Source organism: Chelon labrosus (assembly GCF_963514085.1).
Source record: "Chelon labrosus genome assembly, chromosome: 6".
In the NCBI taxonomy this organism is placed as follows: Eukaryota; Metazoa; Chordata; class Actinopteri; order Mugiliformes; family Mugilidae; genus Chelon; species Chelon labrosus.
In genome coordinates this window covers 18,807,405-18,816,864 of record NC_140342.1, presented here as the reverse complement: position 1 = coordinate 18,816,864, position 9,460 = coordinate 18,807,405, and the positions used below count along the sequence as shown (strand labels likewise).

General features: G+C 42.4%; 1 pseudogene across 1 annotated transcript; it reads right to left on the bottom strand.

The window, feature by feature from the left end:
- Positions 1-590: 590 nt before the first annotated feature.
- LOC311489158 (protein translocase subunit SecA-like) lies at positions 591-3,317 on the bottom strand (annotated as a pseudogene). The gene has a single exon. The product of its transcript is annotated as a protein translocase subunit SecA-like (transcript).
- Between the last annotated feature and the right edge of the window lie 6,143 nt (positions 3,318-9,460).

Below are 9,460 nucleotides of genomic sequence, written 5' to 3'. Positions count from 1 at the left end.
TGATATTCCTTCAGAGATGAGTCCCATGCCAACTTGAGCAAATGTACCAAACGTAACTACAGTGAGCAATGCTCCTGCAATAATCTGTAGAACTCCAAGGAAGAACACCAGCAAAGCTTCCCATGGGAAACGAGGTTCCTCTTCCACAGAAAATACATATTTCAGACCTTGGCAGTAGAGGTTGTAGGCTTCCACCTGGAGAGCTTCTTCAGAACTTGACACCAGAGAGAAAATTGGTGATTTTTTAGCCATTGCATCCCTCCCCCTTTCCTTTATTTCATCTATCTTTTCGATCGCCTCATTAATGTTTTTGTCAAAGTAACTGAGCATGCTGCCCTTTGTTGTTAGCTGTTTTTCAAGACTGGATGTGTTACTATTGGCTGATGCGGCAGAGGACATTTTTACAAACTGAAGACAGAGCACAGATTCCTCACTGAGATACTTTAGAGACTCCTGTGCCTTCTTTAGATCATCTTTGGCCTTAGTGAGGTAATCTGAATCCTGCTTCTTTATAGTGCAGTATGCATGGTTGTAGAAGGCTATCGCTGCCCAACTTTCATCTTGTTTCATGGCCTTTTCAAACAGCCCAGTGCTGATGTCCCATTTCTTTTCATTCAGCGCAATATTTCCAAATTTGATGTAGTGATAAATGCTAGCACACGGTGAAGTCTGACTTTGACACTGAGTTTTTGCCAATGCTATGTCAGCCTTTAAACTCTTTTCTAATTCATTTCTCTTCAGCTGCTCAATTTGTTCTGATTTAATTTGCAACCATATCCCCCAGAACTCATTCATGGTCCCAACCACAGCTCTTCTCTCATCTCCATCTGCGTTCTTATAAATATCTTGAAGAGTTCTGCAGTATTCAGAAAACAGGTCTTCCCTTAGTTTCATCTCAGCAACATCGTTCATCATGTCATTATTCTTTTCTGCTGCAAGTCTATCCCTTCTGCTCTTAGCTTCTTCCAGAGATGACACAGTGCTGAAAGACTGCTGCAGGTGTTCAATGGACATGATGACTTGAGCAGATCCAGGTTTACCTTTGCGAGCAGACCGACCAAAAGCCTGAAGTTCCACTCTTGTGTTCTCTGAAAGAAACGAGAGGATCACAAATAATCCTCCACTGTTGTTCACCTGTTTGGACACTTTTATGTCTGTGCCACGCCCAGCAAGGTTTGTGGCAACAATGACATCTCCAGGAAGCAGTTCCTTATCCATTTTGCTCAAACTATCTTTGTCACTGCGGCAGTAAAGAATGATTTGACCTGGGATGCTGCTTTTCAGCTCTTCGTAGATCTCGTTGGCTTTGTTGATAGTTTCACAGATCACCAGGGCGGCTCTTCCATCTCTGTATGAGTTTGGGGAAATCTGAGCCATAACCACACGTTTAATTTCAGATTTCCACTCTTCAGCTGAGGTCTTCAGAGTACCTTTGATCTCAAACAACTTTTTCCGGTTGAATGTTGGCATTTTGCAGACAGAAAGATTTGGATATAGGTCCTGCAAAAACAGAATATCTGTTGTGCTCCCGAGTGTTCCTGTTGTTCCATATATTTTTCCATCATGCTTTTCAAAGAAGGAGATGTTAGAAATGTAATTTGTCACTGTTGAAATTGTGCTCAGTTTGATTTGGTGTTTAATCTCAACAAACTGCTGCAGACCATCGCCCCATTTCTTATTCAGTTCTACAATACCAGTGGAACTGAAATCCACTGGACAGACATTGTCATTTTCTACAACATATTCTCGTCCTTGCTGCAGCTGCTTTGCCAGAAAGGCATTCTGAACCCACACTGACACTTTGCTCTCGATCAGATTCTTTAGAAATCCAGGAATGCTGATTTTGTCTTTAATGTTTGCACACGGGGTGTACTGAATCTTCTCTGAGATTATTTCAGCAATGGGCTTGATAAGAAGTTCTTCTGAATCATAAAGAGCGCAACACAAGCCTTCCTCCAAGACAAGAAATGTAAGCTCTGGAATATCCTGGTTGTTGTACGGGCTGCTCTTTCTCAGACAGAGCAATCCCTTGTCGTCCAAAGTGTAAACAGTGAAACCATAGGGGACATATTGCTCAAGTTCTTGGAAAAAATCTAACACTGCATCCTGACTCACAGATTTCAGTTTTGTAAGAAGTTCATCCTTTTCACTTTTGAGTATATCCTCTGTAAATCCTTTTGGCACAGTGTTGGATTCTTCAGCAATGAGTAAAATGTCAGTTGGATCCTTTATTTCACTTTCATCTGTGTCCATTGAGTCAAAGATGGCCTTGAAGAATGAAGCAGGAGGACCCTGTATAAATGTATGGTGTCCTGTAGACAGGAAACCATACTGGCTGACATGGCCCCAGATCATAGCCAGAATAACATTCAGGTGCTGCATGGAGACCATGGGGCTGGACAAGTAGGTCAGCTGCACTCCCTGATCCAGCAGCAGTGAGTCCACTTCATCGATTATGATGCACTGATAGCTGCGATCAGGCCTCACATCCTTCATCTCAAATATCTGGCGAAGGTGATCTGCAGCAAAGGCTTCGATAGTTCCATAGACCACGTCCTTCTGGTAGCATTCCTGTCGATCCTTATCTTCGGTTTTATTTGTGTTTGTGTCAACTGTGATTCCAAAGTACTTGTAGAATTGGGTCCATTCTTCTGCATCTCTTTGACATAACACAGAAGAACTGGACACTATGTCTACTTTTTCACCCCTAAGCACACGCAGAACTGCAAACATTGCTATGACACAAGACTTTCCTTCTCCAGTGCCCATCTCCAGGAGTTTACCAGTGTCAGACAAGGCCAAGAGGCACCAGCTTATCATCTGAGTAGCTCTGGGCCACCACTTCCCTTTAGCCTTGTGCAAGTTTACAGCATTGCACAAGACTGCCAGGATCTCCTGAAGGTCTTCTGTGTCCGTGCTGTGACTCAGATTCTTTGCTCGTTGTACATCTTTGTGGTTTTTGATTTCACCAGTTTTGATCAGGTCTGTTACATGAGTTACTATATTGTATGATTTTCTCAATGTCTGTTCATCAATGTCTTTCATCTGCCGTATTTCATCAAAAAGAGTGTCAATGCTTTTCATTTTCTCATCTCTCAGGCTCTTTTCTAAATGCCGGATCAGATTCTTAGTTCCACGTGAATCTAAGAGGATGAGGAGAGATTGATGGTTCTTATCTGTCCACTTGGAGGAAACCTGATATGTTGCCATCAAATGTAAAATCTTCATGATGGAAATACAGCCCTTGTCATAATGGTGGTCATGTAGAGCTCCAAGTAGGTTCAAGGCCTCTGGTGCTGACCAAAGTCTTTGTGCTACAAGACTTGAAACCATCTGGAGGAGATCGTTGGTTTGTTCTTTTGAGTCCTGGAATTTCTCCACACAGGCAAATAAAATCTCCAAACACCATTTGCCTGCTGGAAAAGTCGTATTTCTCTCTGTTTCTGTTTCTCCAATAAGAAGTGTCAGGAGATTCTCAAGAAAGGTCAGAATGAAGATCTGGTTAGAAGGCAGTTCCTTTCCATTCATTTTCTTTGAGATGGTGATGATTTTATTTCCAGTGTTTGTGTCGTTGTTTGGGTTGGTGTTGAGCACCTGAAAAATGGCCTTAATGAACCTGCGTCTCAGTTCCACAGGTTCATTGTCAAATTTACTCACGAGATTTTGTAAGACCTCTGCAGCAAACACCAAGGAATCATTGTCCTTGAGCCTTGAAAGTTCCATATTGTGGGAAGCACTGACATTTTTTTCTTCAATGAGAAATCCACGAATAAGCTGGGCCTTCCCTGTTTCCATCACCTCTATTCCATGTAGAATATATTCAGACAAAAAAACATCCATAGTACCATACACAATGTCTGCTTCATAGACCTCCTTGTATGAGGCATTAGTTTTCTTCATGTTTGTGTTGACAGACATTTCAAGGTACTTGTAGAAGTCAGACCATTCCTTTGTTTGCTCCTGTGAGTGAACATCAGAGCTCAGCACAATGTTTATCTTATTTCCCATGAAGACTTGTGATGCTGCAAACATGGCTGTGACACACTGGTCTATATCAGTACCGACCACTTGTAGCACTCCACTTTTCTCAGTCAGCATCAATGCACACCACTGCAGCATCTGCCTCACTGTAGGCCACCAGCCTTTTGTGTCAAAAACTGCTTTGCAGAGCTGAGACAGTAGGCTCTGAATCTGGCCTTCATTCAGTGTTACACATTTAAAGGAATCTTTCAGAAATGGTGAATATTTTGGTGCCTTTTCTGAATATTGCAGGACACCAATGGTAATGTTTTTTATCATATCAATCAAAGAATCATTCAAATTCCATAACATTTTTAATTCTTCCAGAGCTAAATCTAGACTGCTATTATCTTTCTCTCTGAAAGTCTTTTGGATATCCTGATAGAATTTGTCAGGGCCATCAAAGTCAAGTGTCTGAAGGAGAGACCTTCCAGATTCATCTTTCCACTCAGGTGATATGTCATACCCTTGGACCAACGTAAGGATTTCGTTTATAGGACTGTCCTCTCTGTATTTCTGTGACAGTGCTTGTAGCAGATTCAGGGCCTCTGTTGGGGTCCATTGGTTTGTTTGTACGAGTTTGAGGAGCATTTCATTGGATGCCGAGTATGTTTCTTTTCCATTCAGATGTGTGAGTATGGATAAAAGGAGTTTCAAGCACTGGATTTCCATCTTTAAAATGAACACTGAGACTCTTCCAACTGCTTCCTGCAATGATGATGTGAGGGTGCTCAGGAATTCTATAAGAAAGAGTTGCTCAGTGGAAAGCTCGTCTTCAGCCCATTGTTTGGCTATGAGGACTGCGTCAGTGTCAGAGCTACCGTCATTGAAAAAGCGCATCAGAGTCAGATACAGAGCTTGAGTCAACAGGAAACTCTGACAAACATCACTTGCTGATAGGTTGATTGACTCCACCAGTGACTGCAGGTGATTGGAGATGGTTTCTTGGGAACTTCCCTCAGATCTCTCCAGGGACAGGGAGCACAGCTCTGTGATGAACACCTGAGTGTGCTGCAGTGTGCAGAGAGATGGGATGGCACTAATCCATTCATCAAACAGAAGTTTGTCCAAGGCTGAGAGGATTTCTCTCATTTCATCAACTGTCAGCTGAGTGAGACTGAGATTTTGAAGTGGGATGCTGCATTTCAAAGAGAGGATCTCTAGAAGCTCATCGCTGTCTGATTCATCACTATCGTTAAACTCATCCAAATGTTTTATTAGAACATCTTGCTTATATTCATATTGTTCCGAGATGTCGCTGTTCAGTTTCTCTTGCCGCTGTTTGGCTTGTTGCAGTGATTCTTGTAGTCTTTGATTTAGTTTTTCTTGTCTCTCCTCTTCTCTTCTCCTCTCCTCCTCTCTCCTTCTCTCCTCTTCTCTTCTCCTTTCCTCCTCTCTCCTCCTTCTCTCCTCTTCTCTTCTCCTCTCCTCCTCTCTCCTCCTTCTCTCCTCTTCTCTTCTCCTCTCCTCCTCTTTCTTCATGTTCTCCTGATCCCTGATCGGCTTGTTAAAGCAGTATTCACACTCGTACATATTATCACAGCCAACTGGTCTGTAGTATTCACCTCCATTGTACACATATACATACTGTCCATGAACTGTACTTTTGTAAAAGTCATCAAAGGACCTGCATGGAGGAAGGACTTGATGACACTTGCAGCATCTCAGGCTGTCGCCCATGTTACTTTCTGATGGTGCGTTTCCCATTTTTGATGATTTGAATTTGAGGTGCTGATTTTTATGCACAACCCGTGTTTTCCTGAAAGACAAATATATAAATCATATTAAGATATAATTGAAAAACAGAGGAGCCTTCCAAAAAAATAAGGCATCATGGTATTTGTTTAATGGTCTTTCACAAGATATAAAGAAAGACAGATACCTTCCACTTAATTCATATGATTGAATACTTCTTACTCTATGGCACTCTCAGGGTCAGTCTCCGTTCCATTCAGACTCTACAACAGAAACCATCAAAGGTCTGAAGAACAGCTGCCACTTTCTTCTGACAAGCTGAAAAACTGGAGCCTGCACTTTCAGCTACAACCCCATCTTATGTGGCCACTGACCATTTATGACATGAAGATCACATGACATGAATATTGTTGCTTACTGTGAAAGCCAAGAGTTTGCATTTAGTTTGCTCTTACCAGTAATATACGGTAATATGAACATACAGTAGTAGCCACCTGCAATCAAAACACGAAACTACTGACCCCAATTACTGTTATTTTTATAGAAAGACTAGATCTAGTGAAGCCATATAATAACCAAAAACCAATGGCTACAACCAAATCATCTCTCATATTGTCATGGTTCTGGATTTTTGATTCCTGTGTTCATGTTTTTAGTTTCGTTCATGTTTCATGCTTTTCAGTTTCCTGTTATATTTTGTCAAGTTCTTGGTTTCCTGTCTTGTGTCCCTTCCCGTATCTTCCCGTATATAAAACTGTCCCCTGCTCGCGCGCGAGTTATTTCTTTTAGTGGGCGTTTTTGTCAGTGAGGGGGACGGGCCTGGGGGCATGCCAATCACCATTGTATCCCCGAATATAATTGGTTGAGCATATTGGCCAGTTGAACAGCAGGGTACGGCAACACTACTAGGACAAACGGGACAAACCACACTTATTCACACTCCAGAACAGAAGGTGGCGGTAATGCACCAAAAAGCTGGTTGCCGAACCGCCATTCAGGTAACGTCAAAGACAGTAGTATCAGATAACTTCTTAGTTAACGTTATTATCATCAAGAGCTATGGCTGTTAATGGTTAATGGCGGAACAGGCGGAAGACGAACAATTGTCAAGTGCATACCGCCACCTGCTGTACGACAGTGTGTATCATCATTTTACGTTCTTATTCTGCACATCAATCTTGTGTCTCTTAAAAAGAGTGTCCATGGGCATCTTTGCCTTAATAAGATTTTAATAAGAAATAGCCTACTATATTTTGACACACATCTGCATCTGGACCATACGTCTATATACTGCTCTCATATCGAGAGTTGCTGACGCCTATATAAACTACAGGCCTTCTATCGTTTTTATTTATTTTTAGAATTTTTTAACATTACGTTTATAATTTTCAGGGAGAAAGAAGTAGTCTAGATCGAGAATATGAACAAAACAGTTTTACCAAAATAAAAAATGTCGTTGTGCAACAGAATCCAAGTTACAAAAAATGATCAGCATTTTATCAGATTAATGTCGACGATGGAGGGAAGGAAAGACAGCACTCAGTCAAACATACTGAAGTTCATTGCTCTGTGTGACATTTTGCAAACTTTCAAGTCAAGACACAAATCACAATACATGTCATTCAGGCATTCGGGGCTGTGTGGTTTGTCCCGTTTGTCCTAGTAGTGTTGCCGTACCCTGCTGTTCAACTGGCCAATACGCTCAACCAATTATATTCGGGGATACAATGGTGATTGGCATGCCCCCAGGCCCGTCCCCCTCACTGACAAAAACGCCCACTAAAAGAAATAACTCGCGCGCGAGCAGGGGACAGTTTTCCGCGCGAGGAGAGGAGAGTTTCGCGAGCGAGCAGGGGAAAGTTTTGCGAGCGGACTCTGCGCGCGCGCGAGCTGTTTTTCTCCTCGCAGGCTACAATATTGCTCCAGGGGGCATAGATACAGGATACAAAATAGCTCGCGAGTACTTCGAAAAGCGCTCGGGGGGAGGGGGGGAATCGCGCGCGGATGTTTGATTTGCGCTCGCGCGAGTCTCATTGCGCGCGCACGATTTATGGCAGCGTTCTAATTCCATACACACCCTTCTCCAGGTGAAAACACTCTGCCTAAAAATTGTTAACACACCAATCAGAATTGGGGGTCAATAAATAGAGCCTATAAGCACAGAGCTGCCAACTCTCACGCTTTCGCCGTGTGACACACGGTTTTGCCTGTTTTCACACGCACTCACGCCACACATCCAATTTCTCACGCAAAAAAAAAAAAATCCAAAACTCTTCCGTTCCTTTTCAAACTCCACGACGGTAGATGGCGCTGATGAGCGCCCCTGAACCTTTGCGCTGCGCTACACCTGCAGTGCACCCCTTTACTATCTATGCCTGCACCCCGAAGTAGACAGAAGAAGAGATACAGAGACCGCCAAGACAGCAGGAGAAACCAGAAACTACTTTGAGAAGTCTGATAAAGAAGAGAGTCTGAGCTGAGACTAGGCCAGTATAACCATGCACACAGATCATAGACACCCAGCTACCCAGCTTCTGATCTGCATCTGATACTGATTATGCCTCATTTTAGCTATTTTTGTAATGCATTCATCTGTTTTATTGCTTGAAAAAGTTGTACTGTTTAAGCACTTTATTTGTTGCACTTTATTTGTCTCTGATGGACCATGTGGTGGGAGACTTTGAATGAAGAATAATGTCCCTCCCTAACTAGTCTTGTCTCGTTTTTTGGCTGAACATAAATCATTAAGTGCTCTTAAGAATACAATTATTCACAACATAGGTTAGGTTTTAGTTAAGAATTAGTTTAATACCATTTTAATTAAAATATCAATCTACCTACCTAGGTCAAATCTTAAACACTGATCTATGAATAAGGCTTTATTGTCATTTAGGCACACCGATAGTTTTCTGGTTGAATGTTCAGCTCAAGTCTACAGACTAAGACCTACAAGTCATGATGCTGAACACATGAATCAGAATAAGTTCAGGTATTGCACATCTTTAGCAGACCGCCCAAAAATCCACTAGAATGCTGGAAACCACATCTACTTAATCCAAAATCTCCTGGGGGTGGACCTTCAGCTATGTCTGCTTCACAGAATGTAACCAGTATTGTCCATCTTCAGTGGGCTGCCCCTATCAACAGCTTTGGACCTCCCCACAAACCACCAGAATGCAGGGTACAACATGGGTACAACATCAAATTAATTCCAATTATCTTATATCTGAGCCACCAATTTGTGTGACTGCGTGCACGGCATAATTTTGGTCACCCACGACAAAATCTCACTCCAAGGTTTTTTGAAAAGTTGGCAGGTATGTAAGCATGTTCATGTCCTTTGGAACAATGGTTTCGTAGTTGCACCCATTGTCCATACTTTCAGGATGGAAAATGGGTAATTTGCCTCATAGTCACTGTACATGTACATGCATTGTGTCACAGTACATGCACAGTAATGTTGTAGTACAGTGGTTCCCAACCTTTTCACAGCACGTACCCCTTCAGACATTTGACCTCCAGCCATGTACCCCCTACTCTCACGCACTTGTAGCAGCTAGAAAGAGAAATGTCTGAGAGCCTGACTGGTGGTAGCAGTTGAGGTCTCTCTGGAAGGGCAATCTATCCGTTTTAGCCATTTATTCATTTTTTGCGTTTAGCCGGGCGACCTAGTTTTCCTCAGACTGATGACTTGACAGCTCAGATGACAGAAAGTTATCAGAATTGTTGACGACAGCATTTAAAG